Below are 19316 nucleotides of genomic sequence, written 5' to 3'. Positions count from 1 at the left end.
ACCCATCCATATGTTGTCTACAAGGGACTCATTTCAAACGTAAGGATATATCCAGACTGAAGGTTAAGGATTGGTGAAGAATCTTTCATGCCAATGGACCTCAAAAGAAGGCTGGGATAGTGATTGTCATATCAGATAAATTAGATTTTAAACTAAAGACTGTCATCAGAGATATAGAAGGACACTACAAAGGGTGCCTGGGTGGCTCAGTGGTTAAGCCGCTGCCTTCGGCTCAGGTCATGATCTCAGGGTCCTGGGATCGAGTCCCGCATCAGGCTCTCTGCTCAGCAGGGAGCCTGCTTCCTCCTCTCTCTCTGCCTGCCTCTCTGCCTGCTTGTGATCTCTCTCTGTCAAATAAATAAATAAAATCTTTAAAAAAAAAAAAAAGAAGGACACTACATAAACCATTGGCCAAATAATTCAAAAGAAAAGAGAGAGGCTCAAATTAATAAAATTATGAATGAAAAGGGAGAGATCACAATGAACACAAAGGAAGTAAAAACAATCATCAGAAGTTATTATCAACAGTTATATGCCAATAAGTTAAGCAACCTAGAAGAAATGGATGCATTCCTGGAAAACTATAAACTCCCAAAATTGAACCAGGAAGAAATTGACAATCAGAATAGACTGATATCTAGTAACGAGTTTGAAGCATTGATCAAAAACCTCCTAAAAACAAGAGCCCAGGACCTGATGGGTTTCCTGGGTAATTCTACCAAACTTTCAGAAAAGAAATAACACCTATTCTCCTGAAGCTGTTTCAAAACACTGAAGCAGAAGGAAAACCTCCAGACTCTTTCTATGAAGCCAGACTTACCCCGATCCCCCAAACATGCAAAGACCACACCAAAAAGGAGAATTTCAGACCAATATCCCTGATGAATATGGATGCTAAGACTCTCAATAAGATCCTATCTAATAGGATCCAACAGTACATTAAAAAAGATTATCCACCATGACAAGGTGGGATTCATCCCTGGTTTGCAAGCATCGTTCAACATTCTCAAATCAATCAATGTAATAGAACAAATCAATAAGAGAAGAGAAAAGAACCACATGGTCCTCTCAATTGATGCAGTGAAAGCATTTGACAAAATCCAGCATCCATTCCTGATTAAAACGTTTCAAAGTATAGGGATAGAGGGAACATTCCTGAACTTCATAAAATCTATCTATGAAAACCCACAGCAAATATCATCCTCAATGGGAAAAAACTGACAGCCTTCTCCTTGAGATCAGGAATAATGACAAGGATGTCCACTCTCACCACTCTTGTTCAACATAATATTAGAAGTCCTAGCTACAGCAATCAGAAAACAAAGAGAAATAAAAATTTATTCAATTTGGCAATAACAAAGTCAAAAACTCTCTCTTCACAGATGACATACTTCATATGGAAAATCCAAAAGAATCCACCCCCAAACTACTAGAATTCATTCAGCAATTCAGGAATGTGGCGGGATACAAAATCCATGGACAAAAAGCAGTTGCTTACTTATACACTAAGAATGAAAATACATAAAGGGGAATTAGAGAACTGATTCCATTTACTGTAGCACCAAGAACCATAAGATATGTGGGAATAACCCTAACCAAACAATTAAAGAATCTTTACTCGAGGAACTACAGAACACTCAAGAAAGAAATTGAAAAAGACACAAAAAGAGTGAGGACCATTCCATGCTCATGGATCAGAAATATAGCCACTGTTAAAATGTCTATGCTGTCTAGAGTAATCTATACTTTATATGACATTCCAATCAAAATTCCTCTGGCATTTTTCAAACAGCTGGAGTAAAAAATCCTAAAATTTGTATGGAATCAGAAGAGACCTTGAATTGCTAAGGAAATGTTGAAAAAAAAAACCTGGTTGCATCATGTTGCCCATTTTCAAGCTTTACTACAAAGTTGTGATCACCAAGACAGCATGGTACTGGCCTAAAAACTGACACATAGACCAGTGGAACATAGTTGAAAGCCCAGATATGGACCCTCAACTATACCCTCCAAAAAAACTTAACAAAGCACGAAAAATATCCAGTGGAAAAATACAGTCTTTTCAAAAAACGGTGTTGAGAAAATTAGATAGCTATGTGTAGAAGAAAGAAACTCGACCATTATCTTACACCTCACGCAAAGATAAACTTGAAGTGGATAAGAGACCTCAACTTGAGGCTGGAATACATCAGAATCCTAGAGGAAAGCATAAGTAGTAACCTCCTTCAACATCAGCCACAGCAACTTCTTTCAAGATGTCTCCTAAGAAAGGAAACAAAAGTGAAAATGAATTTTTAGGACTTCATCAAGATTAAAAGCTTCTACACATGACACTCGAAGGAAACACTCAACAAAACAAAGAGACAACCCATGGAATGGGAAAAAATATTCACATCTGACAATATAGACAAAGGGCTGATATCCAGGGTCTATAAGGAACTCCTCAAACTGAACACACACGAAGCAGATAATCATGTCAAAAAATGGGCAGAAGACATGGACACTTCTCCAATGAAGATGTATGAATGGCTAACAGACACATGAAAAAATGTTCATTAACACTAGCCATCAGGGAGATTCAAATCAAAACCACATTTACATACCGCCTTACACCAGTTAGATTAGCCCAAAATAACAAGGCAGTAAACAACATGTTTTGGAGAGGACGTGAAGAAAGGGGAACCCTCTTACACTGTTGGTGGGAATGCAAGTCACTGCAGCTGCTTTGGAAAACAGAGTGGAGATCCTTAAGAAATTAAAAATAGAGCTTCCCTATGAACCTGAAATTGCACTACTGGGTATTTACCCCAAAGATAGAGATGTCGTGAACAGAAGGGCCATTTGTACCCCAATGTTCATGGCAGAAATAGCCATGGTCGCAAAATGTGGAAAGAACCAAAATGCCCTTCAGCAGACAAATGGATAAGGAAGATGTGGTCCATATACACTATGGAGTATTATGCCTCCATCAGAAAGGATGAATTCCCAACTTTTGTATCAACATAGACAGGACTGGAAAAGATGATGCTGAATGAAATATGTCAAGCTGAGAGAGTCGATTATCTTACGGTTTTGCTTATTTGCAGAGTATAAGAAAAACACGAAGGACATGGGGAGATGGAAAGGAGAAGAGAGATGGGGAAAATCAAAGGTTGAGATGAGCCATGAGAGAATGTGGACTCTGAAAAACAATCTGAAGGTTTTGGAGGGGCGGGCAGTGGGAGGTAGGGTGATCCTTGTGGAGGGCATGTGCTGCATGGAGCACTTGTTGTGGTGCATAAATAATGAATTCTGGAACACTGAAAAGAAATATAAAAATAAATACAAATTAAAAAAGTTTAATGCATCACTAGAAATGCCTGGGGGAGGCTTAGTCTTTTTCATATTATTTATTTATTTATATAAGAAACTTTCTTAAAATGCATTTTGTGAGGCAGATTTACAACACTACATGTCTTGATTAAGAATGAAAGGGAAAAAAAAGACGAAAAAACAAATTCCCACATTTTAAAAAAGATCATAGTTTAGGAGTTAATTTAACTTATAGAAACTTTTCATTTAGAGGGAGGAGTCAAGATGGCGGAGAAGTAACAGGCTGAGACTACTTCAGCTAGCAGGAGATCAGCTAGAGAGCTTATCTAAAGATTGCAAACACCTGCAAATCCATCGGCTGATCAAAGAGAAGAACAGCAATTCTAGAAACAGAAAAACAACCACTTTCTGAAAGGTAGGACTGGCGGAGAAGTGAATCCAAAGAGACGGGAAGATAGACCCCGGGGGGAGGGGCCAGCTCCCGGCAAACGGCGGAGCAATGGAGCACAAAATCAGGACTTTTGAAATTCTGTTCCACTGAGGGACATCGCTCCAGAGGCTAAACCGGGGCGAAGCCCACGTGTGGTCGGCGTGACCTCAGGTCTCGCAGGGTCACAGAAGGATCGGGGGTGTCTGAGTGTTGCAGAGCTTGCAGATATTGGAACGGGAAAGCCGGCTGCAGAGACAGAGCCGACAATAAACTCACAGCTCATTGTTGCCTTGAACCAGTCACAGGCTCGGTAAGCTCAGAGCGTGGCCGGAGGTTAGGCAGACGGGAGTTACTAGGAGCTGTTCGCTGAGGGCGCACAGGGGAGCGGGGCCCCCGGCTCTTGGCTCCTCCGGGCCGGAGACCAGGAGGCCGCCATTTGTATTCCCGGCCTCTGGAACTCTAAGGAAAGCGCTCAGGGAATAAAAGCTCCTGAAAGCAAAGCCAAGCTGATCACTCAGCCCGGTCCCTGGTAAGGGTGGTGCAATTCCGCCTGGGGCAAAGACACTTGAGAATCACTACAACAGGCCCCTCCCCCAGAAGATCAACAAGAAATCCAGGCATGACCAAGTTCACCTACCAAGGAGGGCAGTTTCAATACCAAGGAGAGCAACAGAATTCCAGAGGAGGAGAAAACAAACTATGGAACTCATGGCTTTCTCCCTGTGATTTTTTAGTCTTGCAGTTAATTTAATTTTTTTCTATTTCATTTTTTTTCTCTTCTTATGCTAATTTTTTTAACTTTTACCCTTTTCTTTTTTAACATTTTTTAACTAGTTTAAAATATATATATATATATATATATATATATATTCTTTTTTAAACGTTTCTTTATTCGTTTTCTTTTTTTAATTCTTTTTTTATTTCTTTATTTTTGAACCACTTTTTATCCCCAAATCAGAAGAGATCACAATCAGAGGAGATCCCAATCAGAGGAGATCCCTTACCCAATCGTGAGTGGGGAGAAATACCCCCTCACGATTTGGGATCTCTTCTGATTTGGTTAAAGCATATTTTCCTGGGATTGTTGCCACCCTTTTAGTATTTTAGTTGCTCCTTCATATACTCTTAGCTGGACAAAATGACAAGGCGGAAACATTCACAACAAAAAAAAGAACAAGAGGCAGTACCGAAGGCTAGGGACCTAATAAATACAGACATTGGTAATATGTAAGATCTTGAGTTCAAAATGACAATTTTCAAGGTTCTAGCCGGGCTTGAAAAAGGCATGGAAGATATTAGAGAAATCCTCTCCAGAGATATAAAAGCCCTTTCTGGAGAAATAAAAGTACTAAAATCTAACCAAGTTGAAATAAAAAAAGCTATTAATGAGGTTCAATAAAAAATGGAGGCACTCACTGCTAGGATAAATGAGGCAGAAGCAATAATTAGTGATATAGAAGACCACATGACAGAGAATAAAGAAGCTGAGTAAAAGAGGGACAAACAGCTACTGGACCATGAGGGGAGAATTTGAGAGATAAGTGACACCATAAGACAAAACAACATTAAAATAATTGGGATTCCAAGAGAAGAAGAAAGAGAGAGGGGAGCAGAAGGTAAACTGGAGAGAATTATTGGGGAGAATTTCCCCAATATGGCAAAGGGAACGAGCATCTAAATTCAGGAGGTTCAGAAAATGCCCCTCAAAATCAATAAGAATAGGCCCACACCCCGTCACCTAATAGTAAAATTTACAAGGCTTAGTGACAAAGAAAAAATCCTGAAAGCAGCCCGGGAAAAGAAGTCTGTAACATACAATGGTAAAAGTATTAGATTGGCAGCTGACTTATCCACAGAGACCTGGCAGGCAAGAAAGAGCTGCCATGATATTTTCAGAGCACTAAACGAGAAAAACATGCAGCCAAGAATACTATATCCAGCTAGGCTATCATTGAAAATAAAAGGAGAGATAAAAAGCTTCCAGGACAAACAAAAACTGAAAGAATTTGCAAACACCAAACCAGCTATACAAGAAATACTGAAAGGGGTCCTCTAAGCAAAGAGAGAGCCTACAAGTGGTAGATCATAAAGGAACAGAGACAATAAACAGTAACAGTCACCTTACAGGCAATACAATGGCACTAAAATCATATCTCTCAATAGTTACCCTGAATGTTAATGGGCTAAATGCCCCAATCAAATGGCACAGGGTATCAGAATGGATTAAAAAAAAATCTCTATGTTGCCTCCAAGAAACTCATTTTAAACCCGAAGACACCTCCAGACTTAAAGTGAGGGGGTGGAAAAGAATTTACCATGCTAATGGACATCAGAAAAAAGCAGGGGTGGCAATCCCTATATCAGATCAATTAGATTTTAAGCCAAAGACTATAATAAGAGATGAGGAAGGACACTATATCATACTCAAAAGGTCTGTCCAACAAGAAGATCTAGCAATTTTAAATATCTATGCCTCCAACGTGGGAGCAGCCAACTATATAAACCAATTAATAACAAAATCAAAGAAACACATCAACAATAATACAATAATAGTAGGGGACTTTAACACTCCCCTCACTAAAATGGACAGATCATCCAAGTGAAAGATCAACAGGGAAATAAAGGCCTTAAATGATACACTGGATGAGATGGACATCACAGATATATTCAGAACATATCATCCCAAAGCAACAGTATACACATTCTTCTCTAGTGCACATGGAACATTCTCCAGAATAGATCACATCCTCGGTCCTAAATCAGGACTCAACCGGTATCAAAAGTTTGGGACCATTCCCTGCATATTTTCAGAGCACAATGCTCTGAAGCTAGAACTCAACCACAAGAGGAAGTTTGGAAAGAACCCAGGGACATGGAGAATAAACAGCATCCTTCTAAAGAATGAATGGGTCAACCGGGAAATTAAAGAAGAATTGAAAAAAATCATGGAAACAAATGATAATGAAAATACAACGGTTCAAAATCTGTGGGACACAACAAAGGCAGTCCTGAGAGGAAAATATATAGCGGTACAAGCTTTTCTCCTGAAAAAGAAAGGTCTCAGGTACACAACCTAACCATACACCTAAAGGAGCTGGAGAAAGAGCAAGAAAGAAACCCTAAGCCCAGCAGGAGAAGATAAATCATAAAGATCAGAGCAGAAATCAATGAAATAGAAACCAAAAAGCAGTAGAACCAATCAACGAAACTAGGAGCTGGTTCTTTGAAAGAATTAATAAAATTGATAAACCCCTGGCCAGACTTATCAAAAAGAAAAGAGAAAGGACCCAAATAAATAAAATCATGAATGAAAGAGGAGAGATCACAACTAACACCAATGAAATACAAACTATTATAAGAACATACTATGAGCAACTCTACGCCAACAAATTTGACAACCTGGAAGAAATGGATGCATTCCTAGAAACATATAAACTACCAAAATTGAACCAGGAAGAAATAGAAAGCCTGAACAGACCCATAACCAGTAAGGAGATTGAAACAGTCATTAAAAATCTCCAAACAAACAAAAGCCCTGGGCCAGACGGCTTCCCGGGGGAATTCTACCAAACATTTAAAGAAGAACTAATTCCTATTCTCCTGAAACTTTTCCAAAAAATAGAAATGGAAGGAAAACTCCCAAACTCATTTTATGAGGCGAGCATCACCTTGAGCCCCAAACCAGAGAAGGATCCCATCAAAAAAGAGAGCTATAGACCAATATCCTTGATGAACACAGATGGGAAAATTCTCACCAAAATACTAGCCAATAGGATTCAACAGTACATTAAAAGGATTATTCACCACGACCAAGTGGGATTTATCCCAGGGCTGCAAGGTTGGTTCAACATCCGCAAATCAGTCAATGTGATACAACACATCAATAAAAGAAAGAACAAGAACCATATGATACTCTCAATAGATGCTGAAAAAGCATTTTACAAAGTACAGCATCCCTTCCTGATCAAAACTCTTCAAAGTGTAGGGATAGAGGGCACATACCTCAGTATCATCAAAGCCATCTACGAAAAAGCCACTGCAAATATCATTCTCAATGGAGAAAAACTGAAAGCTTTTCCACTAAGGTCAGGAACATGGCAGGCATGTCCATTATCACCACTGCTATTCAACATAGTACTAGAAGTCCTAGCCTCAGCAATCAGACAACAAAAGGAAATTAAAGGCATCCAAATCGGCAAAGAAGAAGTCAAATTATCACTCTTCACAGATGATATGATACTCTATGTGGAAAACCCAAAAGACTCCACTCCAAAACTGCTAGAACTTATACAGGAATTCAGTAAAGTGTCAGGATATAAGATCAATGCACAGAATTCAGTTGCATTTCTCTACACCAACAACAAGACAGAAGAAAGAGAAATTAAGGAGTCAATCCCATTTACAATTGAACCCCAAACCATAAGATACCTAGGAATAATCCTAACCAAAGTGGCTAAGAATCTATACTCAGAAAACTATAAAGTACTCATGAAAGAAATTGAGGAAGACACAAAGAAATGGAAAAATGTTCCATGCTCCTGGATTGGAAGAATAAATATTGTGAAAATGTCTATGCTACCTAAAGCAATCTACACATTTAATGCAATTTTTATCAAAGTACCATCAGATATTTTTCAAAGAAATGGAACAAATAATTTAAAAATTTATATGAAACCAGAAAAGACCTGGAATATCCAAAGGTATATTGATAAAGAAAGCCAAAGTTGGTGGCATCACAATTCCGGACTTCAAGCTTTATTACAAAGCTGTCATCATCGAGACAGCATGGTACTGGCACAAAAACAGACACATAGACCAATGGAATAGAATAGAGAGCCCAGAAATAGACCCTCAACTCTATGGTCAACTAATCTTGGACAAAGCAGGAAAGAATGTCCAATGGAAAAAAGACAGCCTCTTTAATAAATGGTGTTGGGAAAATTGGACAGCCACGGGCAGAAAAATGAAATTGGACCATTTCCTTACACCACACACCAAAATAGACTCAAAATGGATGAAGGACCTCAATGTGAGAAAGGAATCCATCAAAATCTTTGAGGAGAACACAGTCAGCAACCTCTTCTACCTCAGCCGCAGCAACATCTTCCTAGGAACATCGCCAAAGGCAAGGGAAGCAAAGGCAAAAATGAACTTTTGGGATTTCATCAAGATCAAAAGCTTTTGCACAGCAAAGGAAACAGTTAACAAAATCAAAAGACAACTGACAGAATGGGAGAACATATTTGCAAACGACATATCAGATAAAGGACTAGTGTCCAAAATCTATAAAGAACTTAACAAACTCAACACCCAAAGAACAAATAATCCAATCAAGAAATGGGCAGAGGACATGAACAGACGTTTCTGCAAAGAAGACATCCAGATGGCCAACAGACACATGAAAAAGTGCTCCATATCACTCGGCATCAGGGAAATACAAATCAAAACCACAATGAGATATCACCTCACAGCAGTCAGAATGGCTAAAATCAACAAGTCAGGAAATGACAGATGCTGGCGAGGATGCGGAGAAAGGGGAACCCTCCTCCACTGTTGGTGGGAATGCAAGCTGGTGCAACCACTCTGGAAAACGGCATGGAGGTTCCTCAAAATGTTGAAAATAGAACTGCCCTATGACTCAGCAATTGCACTACTGGGTATTTACCCTAAAGATACAAACGTAGTGATCCAAAGGGGCACGTGCACCCGAATGTTTATAGCAGCAATGTCCACAATAGCCAAACTATGGAAAGAACCTAGATGTCCATCCACAGATGAATGGATCCAGAAGATGTGGTATATATACACAATAGAATACTATGCAGCCATCAAAAGAAACGAAATCTTGCCATTTGCGACAACATGGATGGGACTATAGCGTATCATGCTTAGCGAAATAAGTCAAGCGGAGAAAGACAAATATCATATGATCTCCCTGATATGAGGAAGTGGTGATGCAACATGGGGGCTTAAGTGGGTAGGAGAAGAATCCATGAAACAAGATGGGATAGGGAGGGAGACAAACCATAAGTGACTCTTAATCTCACGAAACAAACTGTGGGTTGCTGGGGGGAGGAGGTTTGGGAGAAGGGTGGTAAGGTTATGGACATTGGGGAGGGTATGTGCTTTTGGGTAAATTGGAAGGGGAGGTGAACCATGAGAGACTATGGACTCAGAAAAACAGTCTGAGGGGTTTGAAGTGGCGGGGGGGTGGGAGGTTGGGGTACCAGGTGGTGGGTATTATAGAGGGCACAGCTTGCATGGAGCACTGGGTGTGGTGAAAAAATAATGAATACTGTTTTTCTGAAAATAAATAAATTGGAAAAAAAAAGAAACTTTTCATTTACCTCCTCTTAGCTGTATCAGTCAGTGATAATATGTGTGTTTCAATTTCAATTATTTTTCTGAAATTCTTAGTTCAGACAAATTTGCATATTTGCAAGTTCATTTGCTTTCACTTATTTACTATATATTTTGCCAGAGAGAATTTTTAATACTTTTAAGTGATCACATTCACATGAATATATTTTCAATTATTGTCGACCTTAGCTTAATTTACCTTAAATTGAGTAAAGAATACATTGATGCTTGTAGATATCATTCATTGATTAAAATACCACTTTCGCCACATTTACTACAAGCTCATAAGAGATTAGAAGGTACTACACCAATTCTTCCATGAATTCTATCATGTTTTTTGAAGTTACAAGAGGGGTTTATGTTTTTTAAACACACAAGTATGTAATTTATTTACCTTTTAATATTTAACTATTTATCTATGTGAAAGTATATAATAGATAATATATTTATCTTTAAATCGACCTTGACACATATGATTTTCTTTGGATTTCTTTTATTTAAATACTTGAGGAATTATCAACTGTTAGTTCTAATAGTTTATTAAAATATTTTTTATTAATTCCGGGGCGCCTGGGTTGCTCAGTGTGTTAAGCTGCTGCCTTTGGCTCAGGTCATGATCTCGGCATCTTAAGAATTTGGAGAAATATTTCAACCTTAAATGATAAATAAAAATAAAAATGCCATGAGACATATACAGTTTATTTTCTTGCAAAGTTACAAACATACTGGCTTGGAGAGCTGACATTGGTCCTTCCACCATCCTATGGATAAAGACATTTTTCTCAATAGAATTCTTTGAATAGTTTTCAAACCACTGTGTATACTTTTCCTTCATCCCTGCCCTTGACTTTTTAGATAACTCCATAAAAAACGTAACAGCAATCGTGATTTCAGGACATCTTTGTACATGAAGGAGAATACCTAGTGTTTTATGTGTGTATTCACTTGAGAAGGTCCACAGACATGAATAAGGTGAAAATATCAATTGCTCAGCGTGCTCCTAGGAAAAAGTTTAGAAATGAGTTCTGATACATTGTGTAGTTGTTTGAATAGTTGAGTTAAATGTTAATTCAGAAGGTAAACAGATATATTTACTCAGATATTTGAATATTATGTCTCTCATGTATAAGTTCTTTCTATATTTTGAATATTAATCCCTTATTAGATATGTCATTTGCAAATATCTTTTCCCAATCAGAAGTTCTGCTGATTGGCCCCTTTGCTGTGCAGAAGCTTTTTATCTTGAGAAACAGTAGTTCATTTTTGCTTTGTTTCCCTTGTATTTAGAGATATGTGTTGGAAGAAGTTGCTGTGGCTGAAGTTGAAGAGGTTGCAACCTGGCTTCTCCTCTAGGATTCTGAAGGATTCCTGTCTCACATTGAGGTACTTCATCCATTTTGAATTCGTTTGCATATAGTGTAAGAGAAGGTCCAGTGTCATCCTTCTGTGTGTGTCTGTCCGATTTTCTGAGCCCCACTTATTGAAGACACTGTCTTATTTCCCTGAGTACTCTTTTCAGCTTTGTCAAAGGTTAGTTGACCATAGACATGAAGGTCCATTTCTAGGCACTCTCTTTTGTTCTACTGAGTGATGGGTCTCTTTTTGTGTCACTACTATGCTGTCTTGATGATCCCAGCTTTGTAAAGTAGCTTGAAGTCGGGCATTGTAATGTGCCCAGCTTTGGTTTTCTTGTTCAACAGTCCCCTGGCTATTCAGGATCATTTCTGGATACATGGAAATTATATGATTGTTTGTTTTAAGGATGAAAAGTTTTGACTGTGTAGAGTGCTCTGGACAGCATAGGAATTTTTACAATGTTGAATCTTCCAATCCAGCAGCATGGAATGTTTTTCCATCTTTTTGCGTCTTCCTCAATGTCCTTCCTCAGTGTTGTGTAGTTTAGACGGTAGAAATGATTTACCTCTTTGGCTGGGTTTATTCCTAGGCATCTTATGGGTTTGGGTGTTATGGTTGGTGGAACTGACACCTTCATTTCTCTTTCTCCATTCACTTTGTTAGTGTATAGGAAAGCAAGAGATTTCTGTGTTTTCATTTTGGAATCCTACATGTTTCTGACTTGCTGCATGAATTCAAGTCATTTTGGAGTGAAGTCTTTTGGCTTTTCCACAAAAAAGTATATTGTCTTATGCAAAGAGAGACAATTTGACTTCTTCTATGACAACTTGCATCCCATTTATTTGCTATTGTTGTCCAAAGACTGAGGTTGGGACTTCTAATGTTGTATTCAACAAAGGTAGTGAGAGTAGGCATCCCTGTCATATTCCTGACCTGAAGGAAAAAGCTGTCAGTTTTTCCCCATTGAGAATGATATTTGCTGTGGGCTCTTCATAGGTGGCGTTTATAATATGAGGTATGTTCACTCTATCTCTGTATCTTGAGGAGTTTTAATCATGAGAACGTGTTGTATTTTGCCAAATGCTTTGCTTTTTCTTTTTTATTTTATTTTATTTTATTTTATTTTTTTTCCAATTTATTTATTTTCAGAAAAACAGTATTCATTATTTTTCACCACACCCAGTGCTCCATGCAAGCTGTGCCCTCTATAATACCCACCACCTGGTACCCCAACCTCCCACCCCCCCGCCACTGCAAACCCCTCAGATTGTTTTTCAGAGTCCATAGTCTCTCATGGTTCATCTCCCCTTCCAATTTACCCAAAAGCACATACCCTCCCCAATGTCCATAACCCTACCCCCCTTCTCCCAACCCCCCTCCCCCCAGCAACCCACAGTTTGTTTCGTGAGATTAAGAGTCACTTATGGTTTGTCTCCCTCCCTATCCCATCTTGTTTCATGGATTCTTCTCCTACCCACTTAAGCCCCCATGTTGCATCACCACTTCCTCATATCAGGGAGATCATATGATATTTGTCTTTCTCCGCTTGACTTATTTCGCTAAGCATGATATGCTCTAGTTCCATCCATGTTGTCGCAAATGGCAAGATTTCGTTTCTTTTGATGACTGCATAGTATTCCATTGTGTATATATACCACATCTTCTGGATCCATTCATCTGTTGATGGACATCTAGGTTCTTTCCATAGTTTGGCTATTGTGGATATTGCTGCTATAAACATTCGGGTGCACGTGCCCCTTTGGATCACTACGTTTGTATCTTTAGGGTAAATTCCCAGTAGTGCAATTGCTGGGTCATAGGGCAGTTCTATTTTCAACATTTTGAGGAACCTCCATGCTGTTTTCCAGAGCGGTTGCACCAGCTTGCATTCCCACCAACAGTGTAGGAGGGTTCCCCTTTCTCCGCATCCTCGCCAGCATCTGTCATTTCCTGACTTGTTGATTTTAGCCATTCTGACTGCTGTGAGGTGATATCTCATTGTGGTTTTGATTTGTATTTCCCTGATGCCGAGTGATATGGAGCACTTTTTCATGTGTCTGTTGGCCATCTGGATGTCTTCTTTGCAGAAACGTCTGTTCATGTCCTCTGCCCATTTCTTGATTGGATTATTTGTTCTTTGGGTGTTGAGTTTGTTAAGTTCTTTATAGATTTTGGTCACTAGTCCTTTATCTGATATGTCGTTTGCAAATATCTTCTCCCATTCTGTCAGTTGTCTTTTGGTTTTGTTAACTGTTTCCTTTGCTGTGCAAAAGGTTTTGATTTTGATGAAATCCCAAATTCATTTTTGCCTTTGCTTCCCTTGCCTTTGGCGATGTTCCTAGGAAGATGTTGCTGCGGCTGAGGTAGAAGAGGTTGCTGCCTGTGTTCTTCTCAAGGATTTTGATGGATTCCTTTCTCACATTGAGGTCCTTAATCCATTTTGAATCTAAGAGAGCTATAGACCAATATCCTTGATGAACACAGATGCAAAAATTCTCACCAAAATACTAGCCAATAGGATTCAACAGTACATTAAAAGGATTATTCACCACGACCAAGTGGGATTTATCCCAGGGCTGCAAGGTTGGTTCAACATCCGCAAATCAGTCAATGTGATACAACACATCAATAAAAGAAAGAACAAGAACCATAGGATACTCTCAATAGATGCTGAAAAAGCATTTGACAAAGTACAGCATCCCTTCTTGATCAAAACCCTTCAAAGTGTAGGGATAGAGGGCACATACCTCAATATCATCAAAGCCATCTATGAAAAACCCACCGTGAATATCATTCTCAATGGATAAAAACTGAAAGCTTTTCCACTAAGGTCAGGAACACGGCAGGCATGTCCATTATCACCACTGCTATTCAACATAGTACTAGAAGTCCTAGCCTCAGCAATCAGACAACAAAAGGAAATTAAAGGCATCCAAATCGGCAAAGAAGAAGTCAAATTATCACTCTTCGCAGATGATATGATACTCTATGTGGAAAACCCAAAAGACTCCACTCCAAAACTGCTAGAACTTATACAGGAATTCAGTAAAGTGTCAGGATATAAGATCAATGCACAGAATTCAGTTGCATTTCTCTACACCAACAACAAGACAGAAGAAAGAGAAATTAAGGAGTCAATCCCATTTACAATTGCACCCCAAACCATAAGATACCTAGGAATAAACCTAACCAAAGAGGCACAGAATCTATACTCAGGAAACTATAAAGTACTCATGAAAGAAATTGAGGAAGACACAAAGAAATGGAAAAATGTTCCATGCTCCTGGATTGGAAGAATAAATATTGTGAAAATGTCTATGCTGCCTAAAGCAATCTACACATTTAATGCAATTCCTATCAAAGTACCATCCATCTTTTTCAAAGAAATGGAACAAATAATTTTAAAATTTATATGGAACCAGAAAAGACCTCGAATAGCCAAAGGGATATTGAAAAAGAAAGCCAAAGTTGGTGGCATCACAATTCCGGACTTCAAGCTTTATTACAAAGCTGTCATCATCAAGACAGCATGGTACTGGCACAAAAACAGACACATAGACCAATGGAACAGAATAGAGAGCCCAGAAATAGACCCTCAACTCTATGGTCAACTAATCTTCGACAAAGCAGGAAAGAATGTCCAATGGAAAAAAGACAGCCTCTTCAATAAATGGTGTTGGGAAAATTGGACAGCCACGTGCAGAAAAATGAAATTGGACCATTTCCTTGCTTTGCTTTTTCTGCATCAAATGAGAGGTTGATATGGTCCTTGTCTTTCTTTTGTTTGTATGACTAATGACATCAATTGATTTGTGGCAGTTGAACCACCTTTGTATCCCAGGAATAAACCTCACTGGGTGGTGGTGAATAGCCCTTTGAATGTACCATGGAATCCTGCTGGCTTGTATCTTGTTGAATAATTTGGTATTAGTGCTTACCAAGCTTATTCATCTGTAATTCCCCTTTTACATGGGGTCTTTGTCTGCTTGTGGGTCAAGGTAATGCTCAGCCTTATTAAATCTTTTGGAATCTTTCCTTCAACTTCTATTTTTTGGAAACAGCTTCAGTAGAATATGCATTAATTATTCTTAAAATGTTTGGTAGAGTTCCACTGAAAACATATCTGCCCCGGAACTCTTGTGTTTAAGGGAAGTTTTTTGATTCCTGATTCAATATCCGTGCAGGGTATTGGTTTGTTCAGTTTGTTTATTTCTTCCTGTTTCAGACTTGGTAGATTACAAGTTTCTGGGAATGCTTCTATTTCTTCTAGATGACCTCCTTTGTTGGTATCACAGCCGAGCTGAAAGCGATGAGAGATGATGTTCACAGTGTTAGGGTGGAGCTTAAAGCTACCAGGGCTGAGGTTCACAATGCTCTCAATGAGTTCCAATCTAATCTAAATTCTCTCAAAGCTAGAGTAACTGAGACAGAAATAGAATTAGTGATCTGGAGGAAAAACAGATAGAAGAAAGGATCAGGAGGAAACCTGGGACAAACAGCTTAGAAACCACGAAAACAGAATCAGGGAAATAAATGATGCCATGAACCTTTCCAAAGTCAGAATTATTGGAATCCCTGAAGGGGAGGAGAAAGAAAGAAGTCTAGAACATATAGTGGAACAAGTTCTTCATGAAAGATCACAACCAATGCAAAAGAAACAGGGAATTGTTAGGACACATTATCAGCAACTATATACCAACACACAAAATATTAAGGGGGTTCTATAATAGAGGAAAAATCCTAAGAATGGCATTGAACAGAAATATAGAGACAATCTACAGAAATAAAGACTTCAAAGGTAACCCGATGTCAATAAAACATATCTATCAATAATCACTCTCAATGTGAATGGCATAAATGTGCCCATAAAATAACACAGGCTTGCAGATTGGATAAAACGACAGAACCCATCCATATGTTGTCTACAAGAGACCCATTTTGAATCTAAAGATACACCCAGACTGAAAGTGAAGGGATGGAGAAGCATCTTTCATGCCAATGGGCCTCAAAAGAAGGCCAGAGTAGTGATTATCATATCAGATAAATTAGATTTTAATCTAAAGACTGAAGCCAGAGATACAGAAGGACACTAGATAATTCTTAAAAGGACTATCCACCAAGATGATCTAACAATTATAAATATCTATGCCACCAATATGGGAGCAGTCAATTACATAAGAAAACTTAAGATAAAGAGTCAAGATAAAGAGTCATATCGATATGAATACATTAATAGCAGGAGAACTTAACACATCTCTCTCAGAAATAGACAGATCATCGAAGCAGAAAATCAATAACGAAACCAGAGGATTGAATGACACATTGGACCAGGTGGACCTCATAGATATTTACAGAACATTCCACCCTAAAACAACAGAATACTCATTCTTCTCAAGTGCATATGGAAACTTCTGAAGAATAAACCACATACTGGGTCACAAATCAGGACTCAACAGATACCAAAAGATGGAGATTACATCCTGCATATTCTCAGATCACAATGCTTTGAAACTGGAGCTCCATCACAAGGAAAAGTTCGGAAGTAACTCAAAAACGTGGAAGCTAAAGACCACCTTGCTTAAGAATGCTGGGAATACTGTTTTTCTGAAAATAAATAAATTGGGGGAAAAATGCTGGGATCAACTAAGAAATCAAAGAAGAACTGAAACAATTCATGGAAACCAATGAGAATGAAGACACTTCGGTCCAAAAGCTATGGGATACAGCAAAGGTGGTCCTAAGGAGTCCTAAAACTCCCTCAAAAAAATGAAAAAATCCAGAATACACGAGCTCCCTCTACACCTTAAAGACTGGAGAATCAAAAAAAAAATCAAATGAACTCCACACATAAGAAGGTAAATAATCAAGATTAGAGCAAAGATCAATGACATAGAAACTAGAGATACAGTAGAACATATCAATGAAACCAGAAGCTAGTTTTTTGAAAGAATCAGTAAGACCGAAAAAACATTGGCAAAACAAATCCAAAAGAAATAAGAGAAAGTTGAAATTAATAAAATTATGAATGAAAAGGGAGAGATCACAACGAACACCAAGGAAGTAGATACAATCATCAGAAGTTATTATCAACAGTTATACGCCTATAAGTTAAACAAACTTGAAGAAATGGATGCATTCCTGGAAAACTATAAACTCCTGAAATTGAACCAGGAAGAAATTACAACCTGAATTGACCAATTTCTAGTAAAAAGATTGAAGCAGTGATCAAAAACCTCCCAAAAAACAAAGCCCAGGACCTGACGGATTCACTGAGGGATTGTACCAAACTTTCAGAGAATAAACAAGAACTATTCTCCTGAAGCTGTTTTTAAAAAAAATTGAAGCAGAAGGAAAACTTCCAAACTCTTTCTATGAAGCCAGCATTACCCTAACCTCCAAACCAGGCAAAGACCCTACCAAAAAGGAGAATTTCAGACCAATATCACTGATGAATATGGATGCTAAGATTCTCAACAAGATCCTAGCCAACAGGATCCAACAACACATTAAAAAGATTATCCAACATGAACAGGTGGGATTCATCCCTGTACTACAAGGATGGTTCAACATTCACAAATCAATCAATGTGATAGAACAAATTAATAAGAGAAGAGAGAAGAACCACACGGTCCTCTCAATTGATGCAGAAAAAACATTTGACAAAATCCAGCATCCGTTCCTGATTAAAACGCTTCAAAGTATAGGGATAGAGGGAATATCCCTGAACTTCATCAAATCTCTCTATGAAAGACCCACAGCCAATATCATCCTCAATAGGAAAATAATTGCAATTGTCCCATTAAGATCAGGAACATTACAAGGATGCCCACTCTCAACACTCTTGTTCAACATAGTATTAGAAGTCCTACCAACAGCAATCAGAAAACAAAGATAAATTAAAGGTATCTAAAAATAATAATAAATAAATAAAGGTATCTAAATTGGCAATGAAGGAGTCAAACTCTCTCTCTTCGCAGATGACATGATTCGTTATATGGAAAACCAAAGCTTTGCGCAGTGGCAGTATCGTAGCCAATGAGGTTTACCTGAGGCGCGATTATTGCTAGTTGGAAAACCCAAAATACTCCACCCCCAAACTACCAGAACTCAAACAGCAATTCAGCACCGTGGCAGGATAAAAAGGCAATGTACATAAATCAGTGGCTTTCTTATACACTAACAATGAAAACACAGAAAGGGAAATTAGAGAATCGATTCCATTTACTATAGCACCAAGAAGCATAAGATACCTGGGAATAAACCTAACCAAAGTGGTGAAGGATCTGTACTCGAGGAACTAGAGAACACTCATGAAAAAATTGAAGAATACACAAAAAGATGGAAGACTATTCCATTCTCTTGATTCGGAAGAATAAACATTGTTCAAATGTCTATACTGCCTAGAGCAATCTATACTTTTAATGCCATTCCGATCAAAATTGTACTGGTATTCTTGAAAGAAATGCAGCAAATATTTCAAAAATTTGTATGGAATCAGAAGAGACCCCGAATCACTAAGGAAATGTTGAAAAACAAAAATAAAACTGTGGGCATCATGTTACCTGATTTCAAGCTTTACTACAAAACTGTGATCACCAAGACAGCATGGTACAGGCATAAAAACAGACACATAGACCAGTGGAACTGAGTAGAGAGCCCAGATATGGACCGTCACCTCCACGGGCAAATAATCTTCAACAAAGCAGGAGAAAATATACAGAGGAAAAAAGACAGTCTCTTCAATAAATGGTGCTGGGAAAACTGGACAGCTATATGTAGAAGAATGTAACTCGACCATTCTCTTACACCATACACAAAGATAAACTCAAAATGGATAAAAGACCTCAACGTGAAATAG

At 38.4% G+C, this 19316-nt stretch overlaps 1 pseudogene; it reads left to right on the top strand.

Moving 5' to 3' along the window:
- Positions 1 to 18464: 18464 nt before the first annotated feature.
- LOC122903747 lies at positions 18465 to 18552 on the top strand (annotated as a pseudogene).
- The last annotated feature ends 764 nt before the right edge of the window (positions 18553 to 19316 follow it).

This window comes from Neovison vison, chromosome 3 (assembly GCF_020171115.1).
Source record: "Neovison vison isolate M4711 chromosome 3, ASM_NN_V1, whole genome shotgun sequence".
In the NCBI taxonomy this organism is placed as follows: domain Eukaryota; kingdom Metazoa; phylum Chordata; class Mammalia; order Carnivora; family Mustelidae; genus Neogale; species Neogale vison.
Note: the sequence above shows the minus strand (reverse complement) of the source record. Positions and strands in the feature narration are given on the sequence as shown.